This window comes from Ailuropoda melanoleuca, chromosome 1 (genome assembly GCF_002007445.2).
Source record: "Ailuropoda melanoleuca isolate Jingjing chromosome 1, ASM200744v2, whole genome shotgun sequence".
Taxonomy (NCBI): domain Eukaryota; kingdom Metazoa; phylum Chordata; class Mammalia; order Carnivora; family Ursidae; genus Ailuropoda; species Ailuropoda melanoleuca.
In genome coordinates, this window is record NC_048218.1 from 158,893,617 (window position 1) to 158,909,481 (window position 15,865).

Consider the following 15,865-nt stretch of genomic DNA (forward strand, 5'->3'; position numbering starts at 1 on the left):
AAAAAAAAAAAAAAATTTTAAAAAAAAAAAAAAAAAAAAAAAAAAAAGAAATAAGTCGATATTCAAACTGATACTCTTTTAAAGCATTTCTAAATGAGAAGACACTTGGAACCATATTGCTAAAAACATAACATAAAAGATATCATAACAATCAAAATATCACAATATTATTAAAGCTCCACAATTTGACTTCAAAATATTTTGCCATTGGCAATTACAAAGCAGTGTGGATTCTATAGGTTTCAACTGCAAAAAATACTGTGTCCTTTAAATTGCAACTTAGTATAAACAAATAGAAAGAATGCCAAGGATGACTATACAATGTCTAATTATAAACTCATTATAATTAAGAGAATTTATAAGCCTTATAAAGAATTCTACTGCTTGATGCCATAAATTACAGCATAAACTCAAGTACAGATTATTTTACTTTGAAAAAGTTATTTCAGTCCTCTGCACCTCATTTTTCCGCATTTGTCTAATGCTGCTTACTAACCCTCACTTTACCTGGCTTAATTCACAGGAGCTAATGACACAATGGTCTTATTTTCCAAAATACAGTTTGATGGGATTTTTTTTCATAATTTTTGAAAGTCTTGCAAAGGCATAAATATTAAATATAATTCACCAAAGCAAGTAAGAAATTATCATTATTGAAAAATATAAAACTGCCTGAAATAAAGGTTAGGAAAAACTGAGATAGTTAATCACAGTTAATCCAATCTTTGAAGCCAAATAATGGTATAAGTGACTAAAAGTGCTCCATATTATTATGTGCAAAACCCTAGTTTAAATGCAAAGCTTTCATATTTTATTGGAAAAAAATCAAGATTTTTGAGCACTCAGAAGAGTAGCATGTTTAAAGCATTCCACTTATTTATTCCCTAAAATTACAAGAATCATAGACATTGTACCTATTATTCCTTTAATACCTCAATGTGTATCTCTTCAGAAAGGAGCATTCACTTTCATAGGTCCAGTATGATGAACAATTTTGGAAACTTAACACTTATGCTGTCAACTAATCCAGAGTTCATTCATATTTCACCAATTATTTAGCCATATTACCTCTTAATAAGCAGTCTTAACAAATAAACTAGATGTTCTATCTTCTTTAAGGGCAATTGGAAGTTAGAAAAAGCCTTTTTTTCCCCAGAATGCACTAGGCATCAACATAGATATGTAACTAATGTGTTGAACAAACGTAATAAAATGTCATCTGCTATCTACACAGAAAAAAAAAATCCTGAACTATGGTAAAACAGTCTAGCAACCTACTAGAAATGGGTAACTAGGAGAATAGATAAATAACAGATAAAATTAATATTTAATGAGCTCTTTTACTATATTATAATCATGGAGGAAAAGTGGAAAGAAAGGTCCTTTTTTTTCCTCTTGCAGTCTCACTGAATGAATTCAGTCTACAGATTCTGACCTCACAGATTCATAAAGTTAATTCACATATTGCCATTTTTCAAAATTTAACAGCAGGAACATCTGCTAGTAGCATAGCAAAGGTTAAAGAACAAGTGTTTTCTCAAAGTTTGAGTACAGTACTTGGAGAAGACTTCTTTCTCCTAAAGCTTTCTTAGGGTTTAAACTAAAACCTAGCCTTCATGGCCTTCACAGTTTACAGCGATCTCACCGATGTGGGAGAAACCGATTAACAATTCAGTCAAGGGAACTGCTGGGAGCAATCTGAAAAACCACAATATTCTCTGCATGGCTGTACAGATTGTTCAGAAAACTTCGGAATATGTCCCAAGAGATAAAAGTACTAATGTTAAGGCTGATTTCTGGACAACTATACAAAATGCAAACATCATAGCCACTTCTCTGAACACAAAGACTGGTAGAACAGGAAATTCCAGCAGCTTTCAGTAAAAGACAGTTAATATTTAACTTTGTAAATGAATAAATACCACATCTGATAAAGTTAGAGCATTCTAATCAGATAAAAATAATACTAGAATAAGTTTTAACTTAATAGTACAGAGAAGGGCATAGGTTTGTGAGGGCCAAATACGAGGGGAAATATCAGTTCTCTTTTTAATTCAGATAAAATCTTTCATTTCTGGTTAAGCATTTAGAATTTCAGCCACTAAAATACCAAATTTCTTCATATCTGCAATGGAGTCTCTTATAGGTTGATAAAGAAAAATAATTAAGTCTTTATCAACTGACTGCATCGCAAATGTATTCTATAATATGCAGGTTGTATAGCTTAATAAGCTTTATGTACAATGAACTCCCAAATATTTCCAAGAAAAAACTAATTAAAGAATATATGCACAGCAAGTATTTTTATCTTCCCAAGGAACTTTCACTGCAACTGCTACTATACTTTAAAATTGTATATTTATCTAAAAACTTCTCTACCAATTCAAAATTAAAACAGTAATTTTTAAAAATAGATTTCATGCCCTCCCCTAAAAATGAGATTATGTGTGTATTTCAGCCAGTTTTTTGAATTTAATAAAAAAGGTCTTACCTATTTCTGACTTAATTTAAACAATTAAGTTTTTAGGGGTTTTTTGTTTTTGTTTTCATTTAGAGATCTCTTTTTTAAAACTTTACTAGTTGGGAATTACTCAAACAATATTTATAATCATTTCAATCCCCTCTGTGTGGATATGTAAAGAAATTTCTATTTATTTTGTGTAATTACATTATATTTAATTGAAAATATTTTTTAATGACAGTACATTTGGCTAAGTTACAGATAAAGATAACAATGTAAAGGGAATTGGCAGATAATTTAATTATACCGTTCTTCCTACAGAAGAACAAAAAAAGCAAGACAGCAAAATGTCCAAACCAAATCAAATGGTGATATGTTATTTGTGCATCATATTCACATAAAAAATCTGGAAGAAGAAATTTAAACACAGTACATAAATTTTAATGCTTCCTTCATTCTTAGTTTCATTTTTAAGAATAATTAAGCCAGGTTTCAATTCAAAAACTTCTTCTTTTAAAATATATTCTCTGCTAAAAATAAAATAAAATATAAAATAAAATAAATAAAATAAAATAAAATAAATTGTCTGCTGATGCTTTCACCAACAACACTGGATTAAAATATTCCTGGAGCCATCCTACCTCCCGACAGCACAACATATACCCTCCCTGCCTAAGTCATTCAACCAATCCGTATCTTTAAATTGTAATATTTAATCACCAAATCAAAAGTTTTAAAAATAATGGTCACCTAGGAGAAAAAAAAAATAAATTCAAATCTCCTTGGACTGTGAAATGGTTTAAGATAATGTGAGAGCATGGTAACAGCTGCTAGGCACAGATGAAGGGTTTTTTTGTTTTTTATCCAGAGTAGAAAACCATTAAAGACTCAAAGAAGTGTCAGAGACACCCTTGATTTTTGGTGCCATTTAAAAGCTTTATTGCATCTCCCACAAAGGCAGCAGCTGCCCTTAACCTTTACTTGGTGGCTACTTACCTACTTGGAGAAGAAATTGAGGGGACATGACAAGCAGAATGAACTCAAAGTGCTACATTCTCTGAGCTTCTTCTGAGATTTCTAATCCCCAGTTCTTCCAAAGCTTTTCAAACCTGTACCAATAGATATATCTGAGGTAGGAGCTGACTTCCCTGTAGAGTGGCTTATGAGCAAACAACCTAAATAAAACAATGTGAGTTTTCTGTTTCCCAAGGTACTTAAGCTGCTCTAACCAATTATTTCTTCAAAATGTACCAGCAATTTTGAGTAAACTCATGTTGATTACTTGTTTACTGACTCTTAAATTCCTAATCTAGATCCTCACTCCTCTGCTGTACACTTTTCTGAAGACTGAGAGTCTTTATAATTTGTTTTCAAAAGTATAAATTTCATAAATGTAGGTACCTTTCTCATGGGGCATTTTAGGGAGGAAAACTCCAATGATGAGAGTTCCGCTATATCTAGAATCCAAACAGACATAACTTTGTATGAGACCCATCAGACTATTTATCAGTACTATGTGCTAGAATTTATTTAACAACTTGATTTTGAAATCCAACTCTAATTCAGGAAAGATCACAGAAGTGCAAATAACTTAAACTTTCCACATCTCTTTTTACCTCATTCGTATGTAATAACTAGGTCACAATGTTGTAAAGATGAAATTTAGTATAATGTGTGTAACTTTCATGACATATAATAGTACTCAACCATGCTATTAGCTGCAAGTACCAGGATTCTCTGAGTAACATCATCTTTAACACGTATACCAAATTGCTATAAGGTGGGGAGGAGCATACATGGTTCAGTGACTCAACATTATCAGGATCACATCACTATTAGTCTCTTGGCCTTTTTCTCATGTTTGTCAATTCATGGTTACAAGACGGCATCCTTAGTTTTGATCATTACATAAGTGCTCTCTAGCCAACCCCCACCTCCCCACTCCCAGGTTTCATTAACTGGAAATATGTCACATGCTTAGCTTCAAGAGAAACTAGAGAAATTAGTATTCAACTTTTGCAACTTCTATAGTGAAAGTGCCCAAGGGACAGAGGGGTGGGCACGGGTGTTTGAAAATAATAACGAACAGGGTCTACCATATTTCTTTTGAAGAACTTTAAACAGTATTTAGTAATGTCATTAAATCCCCCTATAGCAAAATATTTTGTTTTTACTCTATATAGTGTACATTTATTTTTGTCCTGAGGTTGCTTATTTTGTCAGTTCTCATAAGCCTCCTTCACTCTGATCTCAGCAGCAAGTGATTGCCTGTGTTTTTTCACAAAAGCTGATAAATCTGCCTATTGTAAAACCTGGCACAGCCATCAAGACAACAGAGGGGGCATGTCGCATGATCACCCTAAGGAAGAAAAAAAACCAAATATACCAATTATTTTATTTAAAGCAATTTCTTAAAATTTTAATTTTTAATAACTTATTTATTAAATGAAGTAATTTACATACAGTGTTTCCTTTAAATAACTACTCTGTAATTAGTTGAATGTGGTAAAATGTGCTGCCTGAGGCTGCAAAACCTGACTCTGTGCTTGCATATTACTTCTGCTAGCCCACACATGCTCAATCTTTATTGCCAACTTCTGGAGGATTTGCTTTTATATACTAATAGGTAATACAAGGCCAATACAGCTCCTTCCTTTTTTTGGATACTAATCCTTTATCAGATATGTCATTTGCAAATATTTTCTCCCATTCTGTAATTTTGTTGTTTCCTTCACTGTGCAGAAACTTTTTTTTTTTTTAAAGATTGTATTCGTTTATTTGAGAGAGAGAGAATGAGAGAGAGAGAGCACAAGACGGGGGAGGGGCAGAAGGAGAAGCAGACTTTCCCCTGAGCAGGGAGCCTGATGTGAGGCTCGATCCTGGTACTCTGGGATCATGACCTGAGCCAAAGGCAGCCGCTTAACCAACTGAGCCACCCAGGTGCCCCAAAACAGCTCCTTTCTTAAAGGGATCTAGAACCACAGGCCGTTTTCAATATCTCAAATGAGAAGAAAATAGGTCATATGCCGTTACCACAGAGTACCTTAATCTGGGCCATGGAAGCAAATACCTCAGGGTGCATTTCAGAAATAACAGGGGGGCGCCTGGGTGGCACAGCGGTTAAGCGTCTGCCTTCGGCTCAGGGTGTGATCCCGGTGTTATGGGATCGAGCCCCACATCAGGCTCCTGCACTATGAGCCTGCTTCTTCCTCTCCCACTCTCCCTGCTTGTGTTCCCTCTCTCGCTGGCTGTCTCTATCTCTGTCAAATAAATAAATAAAATCTTTAAAAAAAAAAAAAAAAGAAAAGAAAAACAGAAATAACAGGAAAGCCACCTGCCCAGAAAAATAAGCCACCTGCCAAGAAAATACAAGCAGAAGGTTGTATTTCCAGTATCAGAGTTCCATGTTAATGGTAGAAGGCTAAACCGTGTCAAAAGGCGAGTACCACTGAAAAGAATGGTCTTTTAAAATGATATCAATCAATTCCACTTTAGTGTAAATAAGTTCGGAGTGCTTTCTTATTATGATAGATCATGAATGTGGTATAGGATGAAGTATAGAATACATGAATAATATGAATGTCATCTCTGAACATCACTCTGCATAGCCCTGCTGTCCAAAAGGTAGACACAAGCAAACTGTAATTTGAAGATGATACTGTCTAGGGGAAGGAGAGGCCAAGCTGTGAATACAAATGGAATGATAATTTGGCAGCCAAGACATAGCAGCCAAGGGGATATGAACCACAGTTTGTAAGCAGCTCACATTCAGGAATCTGACCTCAACTTATTGGCCATCCCCTAAGATATACTGAGCCCTCATGGGAAATTCAGTGATAGCAGTGGTCAAACTTCAGGCAGAGAGACTGACAGCTAGTATCAGGAAAGTCTATCAGCAGAAAGTAGCACCCCAGCCACCTAGCCAGGGCTCAAGAGTAGATGCAAGTCTCTGAGTCAGGCCCATGGAAAGTAGCACAAACGTTCAAACTTAGAGTTACTGAGGTTTTGAAAATTTATTATGACAGGAAACAGACTTAAGACAGTGCATTTCAACCTTCTTGCCTCTTGGTTTACAAAGAAAATGGGTGCAGCTGCTCACAGACCTGGCCCTGGGCATTCAGCACATCTGTAACACTCCATCTCCACAAACCAGATGGGAGGCTCCAACAGAGAGAAAAGACCAAAGCCAGGTTCTCTGAATGGGGCCCAAGGTCAGAGCCAGAGGGAAGGAAGAAAGAGGGACTTAAAGCTCAGATTTGAAGGGTTAGGGAGGGACCCAGTGTTGTGGCTGATCTCTAAATAGAAGGCAGATGGCTCCTGTTATGCAAAGGAAAGGCCCAATAGCTACAGTATCCTTCTTTTTAAAGAATATAATCACAATGTTCAAGTTATCTGTTCATACAACAAACATTTATTAAACCTGCACCATATGACAAGTATAGGGTTCAGCACTACAGATAAACCCACAAACAAAATAGACATGGTCTGGTCTCTAAAACTATGAGTTTAAGTCTACAGAGGAAGCCTGACATTAAGTAACAATTCCAAATCTTTTCTTATATATTGCAGTAGGTTCTACAAGAAAAAGAACAGAGTTCTAAGAGAGAATGATAGGGCCAGATGGCCAACTACATTAAGTTAGAAGACCAAGAATGACCTTCGTAATAAGGAAGGTAGTCCAAGAACATGTAACAGAAAAATACAAGCAGGGCACCTGGGTGGCTCAGTTGGTTAAGCATCTAATTCTTGATTTCTGCTCAAGCCATGATCTCAGGGTGGAGATGGAGCTCCCGCCTCCGTCAGGCTCTGTGCTCAGCACTCTCCATCTCCCTTAGTCCCTCCCCCTTTGCTTGAGTGTGCATGCTCGCTCTTTCTGTAAAATACATATTTAAATTTTAATATTATATATTATATATGTAGTGATACATAAACATATATTACTATAGAAAGATGATTGTCCAATGACTAAGGGCAAAAAAAAATAAAATCAACTTTTCTTTTTAACTGGTTTTACTGTGAAATACAACACATAATGATCTTTCCTCCCATGTGATACAACAGTTAACTTTTCACAAAACCAACAGAGACCCAGAAGATATAAGAAGGAAGAGAAGATCCCAGATATTACTTACATATAGGTGTATGTACTTCTAAGAAAGCAATATTTAATCTTGATTACTATTCAGGCAATCCAAATACAACAGCTGAAATCTGGGCAAACAAACTCAAATAGGCACCTATGTTCAAGATCAGAGGCTTCCAAGATGATAGAAGAGTTCTGAGCATTAGTGGATGCAACCAGCTCGGGGAAAAATCAAAGTAATTTCAAGTATTCAGAGAATAAGCAGACAAACTCATTGGGGTATGATGTATAATCACATTTGAAATGTCAATTCCCAAAGGAGGGTGAAAATTCTAAACTGTGAAATGACCCAATGGAGGTTCGCAGGCCCCAAAATTTTGCTTTCGTATACAAAAGTTTGTAAGCATTTAGAAGGGAATATTAAGGGGTCTGGGGGGGGGGTGTAGGTTATATGGTGTAACCTTATTTGTGAAAATTTCAATAAGTGTATACTTCTGACTTGTACAAACTTTTCTGTTTGTATATAATATGCAAATTAAAATGGTTTGTTTGGATTTTTTCAGTTTGGGAGAGAAAAAAGTCAAGTGCAGAAAAATACAGAGACCTTTTATGAGGGATACTAGAACAAAATCTTAAAAGGATAGCTTAGAGCAGCTTTTACAAAATTGGAAATTAGTTGGTAAGACATCTCTGCACGTGTTACTTATGCTAAATAATAGGGGAACATTCAAGAGGTGCACAAAAGCTAATGAAATCAGAGATCTTTGCATTCACTTAAAACAAAATTTGACCTTAAGTGTACATTTTAAAAATAAATGTCATCCTTTAATCTGTATTCTAATCATAGCTTTATCTCCATATACGGTTTTCATTTACACACACCTGGAAAGTTTTATTTTGCTCTTTCGCAATTTCAATCACTGATGCCTGAGGCAAGTGCTCATAAAACTATAAACACTGTTTTTGCCTCTTACAGCTATCAAGTAAAAAATAAAAGTAACAGGATGCTTACTCTATAAGAACCCTGGAGGAAAATCTGAAGTTGCATTTACTCAATGAAACAATCTAAGTTAAATTAAGAAGTATTTTTCTTTCTTATGACTCAATTTGCTGTCTCTACTTTCTGTATTTTACAGTTATTTTGAGACATAAAACAAGTTCTACCAAGTGTTCATCCTAATTTTTTTTGATATTTCCCATTTATTAATGAATTTTTTTTTAGATCTTAATCCCCTTGAAATTTTGGATTTTCAAATCACGGGTAATTATATAAGAATAAGGCTCTCCTCCATTCTGTCCTCCATCACCACTTGATATCATGGATTTTCCCAGATAAGATTGACAATGATCAGTCCCTCTGAATATGTAATAGCTATTAATCTCTTGGTAAGAATTGGGTCAAATTTATCTCCTATGTGATACAAGTCTTAGAGAGCTATCCAACAGTAACCTAGGACATAAATGATACAGATGCTCAACAGTCATTTACTCGTGAACAAAAAATAAAAGTAAAGAGCAGAGTTTGTATTATGGAAATTATAGTTTTCAATAGCCATTATTTTCTTCATGAATGGAGTCTTAATTTCACTGGGGGAAAAAAAAAAACCCTAAGCATGTGCTAATATTGTGGTTTATCACAAAAGTTGCTTAGATGAGATCATACAATCGTTCATTCATTTTGTGAGACCAGTTACTCACAGTCACTCAATTTCCTTCTTATTAGACCCTGACAAAGGCTTTCACTAGGCCCACTTTTCTCAAAGGTTAAAATACTCCATGAACCACTACGTAATTGTGAAAGTATGTCCCAGTCATATGAACAACTCAGCAACATAAAGAATCCCAGAGAGGGAGTGGGGGACCTGAATTTTAATCCCTCTATTGCAATTAACTAGCTAAAAAAAACTCAGCCAATTGTTCCACCTCATCTCTACTCCAGATACATATTTTTTTAAATAAAAGCAGTTCTCTAAATGCAACTGTCCCTAAGATGTGTTCCAAAACACCAAGTTACTTCACAAGAAGTTTGGGCAATTCTGAGTCTGGCAATCCTATACAATCATCTCAGAGATTCACGAGGAACATTAACATAGTAAAGGTTCTGAGAATTCCTGCAGTTCTGCCTAACTTTGTGCAACCCACACAAAATGTTTTACATTTTTTTGTAACCTAACACCCCTAAACATCTGTAGAGCCTGCATTGAAAAATGCTGCACTGGTGATTTTCAAACTGTTTTGCAAAATCATCTTAGGGTTTGCCAGGAAACCATAGTGAGGGAAAGGAAGAAGGCAAAGAGGAAGCAGTCAGCAGGGAGGACATTGGATTCCCCACCCCCACTTTAATCTTATTTACTTTTGGGCTTCAACATACAATATCACTCTGAAGAAAGGAATCCATGACTTTAAAAAAACCTTTTGTTTCTAAAATTCTCTGAATTAGAAATAATTTATTTCGGGACACCTGGGTGGCTCAGTCAGTTAAGCATCTGCCTTTGGCTCAGGTCATGATCCTAGGGTCCTGGGATTGAGTCCCCAGTCAGGCTCCCTGCCGAGGGAGAAGTACATATACCTGCTTCTCCCTCTCCCTCTGCTGCTCCCCATCTTTGCTCTCTCACTCTCTGTCAAATAAATAAATAAAATCTTTTAAAAAAAGAAAAAAAAAAGAAAGAATTTATTTCTAGTCTGAATTGACATGTTGCGTTTATTATGGGAATGCCCAGAGAGGGTCCACAGTATTTCGAAGATATGTTCTTATGGTAGGTTGAATTATTGTTCATGTCATTCCCTCCCTAACCTTGCTGTGCCTTCCTAGAGGCAGAATTCACTTCCCTGCCCCACTGACTGGGGCTGAGCCATCTGACCTGCTTTGGTCAAGGGGATGTGAGGGTCTAATGTACTTGTGTGGTTTACTTATTTCCCTTTTGACTTCTCTTCACCATGAGAAGAGCACGCCCTAGAAAATGGCTGCTCACCAGCCAAAGCCCAGAAATTAGAAGACATATGAAGCCCAGTTGATACCAACAAAGCTATAGCCAACTCACAGCCCTCATATAACATGAGAAAGAAATTAATGTTTATTGTTGTAAACCTCTCAAATTGAGGGATTGTTTGTTGACACTACAAAAGATAAAAGTTCTAAATCAAATCTATGCTGATCTAATTCCAAATCAAACGTCTGCAATATTACCCTTGAATAGCATTACACTAGATAATTAGGTTTAAGATAAGAGTTGCTGAATTCACTAATCGTTTCGCAATTACTTTGTATGACTTTAAGAAAGTATAATAATGCTGTATTTCCTCTCTCTATACACAAATCCCATTCTTTACCCTCCAAAGGTAAATATTTTACCCTCCGTGATTTGTAGGACAATCAACAGTTAACAACAATGCCAATAAAATGCAACTGTATATAGTTTTCCACAAGGGGAATCAAAGGATTTTCCCTTTGTTCATAAAGCCAAATACTGCTTTGGGGTTGGTATTTAAATAAGAAAAATTTGTGTATGCATTATCCATGCTTATAATTGTTTTCAGACAGCTTAATCAGCTCAAAATTAAAAGTCAACTTGTTTAATCAACCTGTAAATCAAACAAGAGCCTTCCTAACCAATACATGAAAAGCAGTCCATAAAGGGAAAAAAAAAGTTATATTCACTTCCATCCTAAAAATTGAAACCACATCTACTAAAAACAGGTACATAGGGAGTTAACAGGTTTTCACTTGGCTCTTGTTAATTAAATTCACAGGACAGTTATACGAAAACAGTATAATACTAACTACTATTATTAAGAACCAACAATGTGACAATAAAAAGTTGAATAAAATACCGTTAAGTAGGGAACAGTAATCTGGCACAGTACATAACATGCCCATTTTACAGATGAACAGATGAGAACCACAAGAGTAACATGTTCTCTCAATTATTAAAAAGTGGATTTCTTTAAATGAAAGAGAGGATATTATAACAAATGCCACACAAATAAAAAAGAAAATAAGAGACTAACATGAATAATTATACACTAACAAAATGGAAAACACAGAAGAAATGGATAAATTCCTACTAAGACTGAATCATGATGAAATAAAAATATGAACAGACCTATAACTAGTAAGAATTAATTAGTAATCAAAAAACTGCCAATAAGGAAAAACTCAAGACCACATGCTTCATTGGTGATTTCTACCAAACATTTTAAAACTAATTAATATCAATCCTTCTTAAACTCAAAAAAATAAAAGGAGGAACAATTCTAAATGTATTTTATAAAGTCAATTTCACTCTGATACCAAAGCCAGAAAACTACACTACTAAGAAAGAAAACTAAAAACCAATTATCTCTGATCACTATTGACACAAAAATCCTCAACAAAATACTAGCAAACCAAATTCAACAATGCATTAAAAGGATAATATACCATCATCACCAAGCAGGATTTATTCTTGCAATGCAAAGATGGTTCAACATACAAAAATGAATGTACCACCTTAACAGGATGAAGGACAAAAACCACACAATCTCACGTGATGTAGAAAAGGCATTTGAGAAAATTCAACACCCATTCATGATTCAACAAACTAAAAATAAAAAAAAAACCCAACATAACAAAGGTCATTTATGAAAAGTCAGATTCATTGCATAAAAATGTAAATATATAGTTAACACTACTGAACTATTCACTTAAAAATGGTAAAGATGGCACGTTTTATGTTATGTGCTTTTTATGACAATTTTTAAAAGGTGGAGAGAGAATTCAAATCCAATTTTTTTTTCACAGATGTTTTTCTGCAACATACACCTAGAAGTGAATGAAAGGAACAGCAAGCAACCCAGGTGGAATGAAGGAAATGGTTAGGTGAGCACGTGTCGACAGTTATATGTGTTAAATGAGAGTAACTTGATAGGAAATCAGAACTGTTACATAAGTACCAATACATACAGGACCCTGTAGTTCAAATGTCAAGATATGCACCTTTTTTAAAAAATTTAAATGACTCAATCCTTTTTCTTCAAAGATTTAGTACTTACCTCATTATCACTGGAGTAGTTTGCTAGGATTGCCATAACAAAATAACCACAAACTGGTCATATTCTCACAATTCTGAAGCTGAAAGCCCAAGATAAGATGTCAACAGCTTTGTTTCCCATAGTCCATAGTCTCTCATGTTTCATTCCCCCCAACAAACTGGGGACTTCAGAGGGGAGGGGGTGGGGGAAGGGGATGGACTGGTGGTGGGTAGTAAGGAGGGCACGTATTGCATGGTGCACTGGGTGTTATACGCAACTAATGAAGCATCAAACTTTACATCAGAATCAGGGGATGTACTGTATGGTGATTAACATAATATAATAAAATAAAATTAATAAAAAAAAGAAAGAAAGAAATACCTGTTTTTTTTTTTTTTAAAAAAAAAAAAAAAAAAAAAAAAAAAAGATGTCAACAGCTTTGGTCTCTCTTGAGGTCTCTTTCCCTGGCTCGCACATGGCCTTTCTCTGTGAACAGGCATCCCTGATTTCTCTTTCTGTATGTCCAAATCTCCTCTTCTTATAAGAACACCAATCAGATTGGATTGGGGCTCACCCTAATGGCCTCATTTGACCATAATTACCTCTTTAAAAGACCTATCTCCAAATACAGTCATGTTCTGAGGTAATGGGTTAGGACTTCAACATAAGAATAGAGAGGGAACACGATTCAGTCCCTAACAATCACACATACAGTTTAATTTCCTAGCTAGTTGCACATGTGGTTTTTACTAAAGAAAAATGGAAGAGCTGTGGACAAATATTTCAGGTCATATGCTAAACCAGGGAAAATAAGAGAATGCAATTCTTTTATGTTCTCAGCATCACCAGCCACTTAGGCTTCAAACCATATTTTCTGAGGCATTCACTATAGGCAATTTCACAAATTATACATTTCTCCAGATCCAGCCTTTTTTGTTTGTTTGGTTGGTTGGTTGATTGGTTAGCTGTTCTGCATGTTACTCAGTAGTAGGAAAAAAACATAAAAAATCAGGCTGTCAGGGCCAAGTGAAAGTTTGGAAGAACATCTCTATAATTCTGCAAGTTTGTTCCCAAGAGATTTCACAACATCCTCGGGGAAGTCTAAAAGCAAAACTTTTCCTCAAAAGGTTTTAATATTCTGGCCTGCAGACTTACTCTAGACTGGTAAGTCCCTAAGTATTTTTAAATAAAATTTAAAATAAATCTACAAATATCTCAAAAGTTTTTGTAATATTCTAAATGAAAATGTGACTTAATTTTGTCTCCTGGAAACCAGATATGCTTTTTTTCCAGGTTCATTTCACAGTCATTTCTGTAATATATTCAACAGCCATTACTTTCTCTTCTGCATTTTTACCTGATTTAAATTCTTATTAAAATTCTATGCTTGCACACACTAATTTTCTCAGTTGTCACTAACATCAGTAAATATTTATAAAAGACCAGCTGAATAAACTGCATTAACTAAATACATACACATATTATATTCTTCACAAAAAACATCTCAGGAGCTATTTTTAATTCAAGGACCTAATTGGTGTGTTTAAGTGCATATGTGTGCACACACATGTTTAGGTTCTCTTAATAGAAATTCACAGAATTGAGGAAAACGATCCAAGTCACAGCTTTCTATAATTTATGAAGAGCTATGTACCAAATACATTCCATTTTCAATAGTATGAGATCAGGTACATTTTTGATCTGCAAAATAGAAAAAAATATAGGACAATTTAGAACTACTTCTAAATGGATAAGAAAATCAAATTGTTCAAATTTAAAGATTTTATTTATTTATTTATGAGAGAAAGAGAGAGAGAGAGAGCACGAGAGGGGTAAGGGTCAGAAGGAGAAGGAGACTCCCCGCTGAGCAGGGAGCCTGATGCAGGGCTCAATCCCAGGACCCTGAGATCATAACCTGAGCCTAAGGCAGATGTTTAACCAACTGAGCCACTCAGGCAGCCCTAGATTGTTCAAATTTAAATAACATTTGAGAGATACTAGCTCATCATACTAGTAAGAACATCTTTGTTTATATAGATTTAAAGTTTCTATTATAATTTTTAAAGTACAATCAAATTCATAAACTTTATATCCCAAATACTGTTTATAAAGGCCAAAGTTTTTTCTTCCTTGATTATATCTTATGAATACTGATCTACTTTAAAAAGTGACATATTTCTATTTGTAAGTAAAGGTGCTGATTAAATATTTCATTTTATTTCCCTACTATACAAATAACATTCTTAAATATAGCTTACTACATTAAAGGAAAAAATCACTCTAGTTCAATGGGAATATCAGAGAATGAGTATCAATAATAGTCATACAATATTCAGATGAGGCTATAAGAATGTTAAATTTCAAATACATTGATATAATACCAAATCTTCCCCTACTAACCTAAAGATGCTGGCACATAATACTTTTCTACTTCCCTGAAAAGTCCAGAAAACAAAGCATTATCATGCTAGGAATTTAAAAGGATATATCAAGGAAATACTGATGATGAACCACACATTGCTCTTTTACAGACTGAGGGCTTCAGAGGGGAGGGGAGTGGGGGAATGGGATAGGGTGGTGATGGGTAGTAAGGAGGGCACATATTGCATGGTGCACTGGGTGTTATACGCAAGTAATGAATCATGGAACTTTAAAAAAAATAAAAAATAAAAAAAATACAAATAAAAATAAAAATTTCCTGAGGGACACCTGGATGGCTCAGTTGGTTAAGCATCTGCCTTCAGCTCAGGTCATGATCCCAAGTCCTGGGATGGAGTCCTACATCAGGCTCCCTGCTCAGTGGGGAGCCTGCTTCTCCCTCTGCCTGCTGCTCCCCCAGCTTGTGCACGCAAGCGTGCTCTCTCTCCGTCTCTCTCTTTAAAATCTTTAAAGATTTTAAATCTTTAAAATCTCTATAGATTTTAAATCTTTAAAATCTCTATAAATTCTTAAAAAAAAAAAACTTTCCTGAAAACACAGAAGAACCAATATTTTATGACTCCCAGATTAGACTGGGACCCTTGTGTACATTAAAATAGCATAAAATAGGAGAGAGGGTAAGTTGTATCTAAACGTCAACTTCCATCTAACATTTGAAACATCAACACCTTGTTGGCTGCTAGGATCTTACTAACAAAGTAAGTATGAGAGCACTAATACCAGGAAACATTCCTGCCAGACAACCTAAAAACATAAGAAAAGCTCAGGACAGACATTAGAATAAGCTTTGATTCTCTACATCAGACAAACATTTTCATCTCCTAATTGCTTCTCTGCCACCCAGGATACTTCTGGACTATCTTTTATCATCA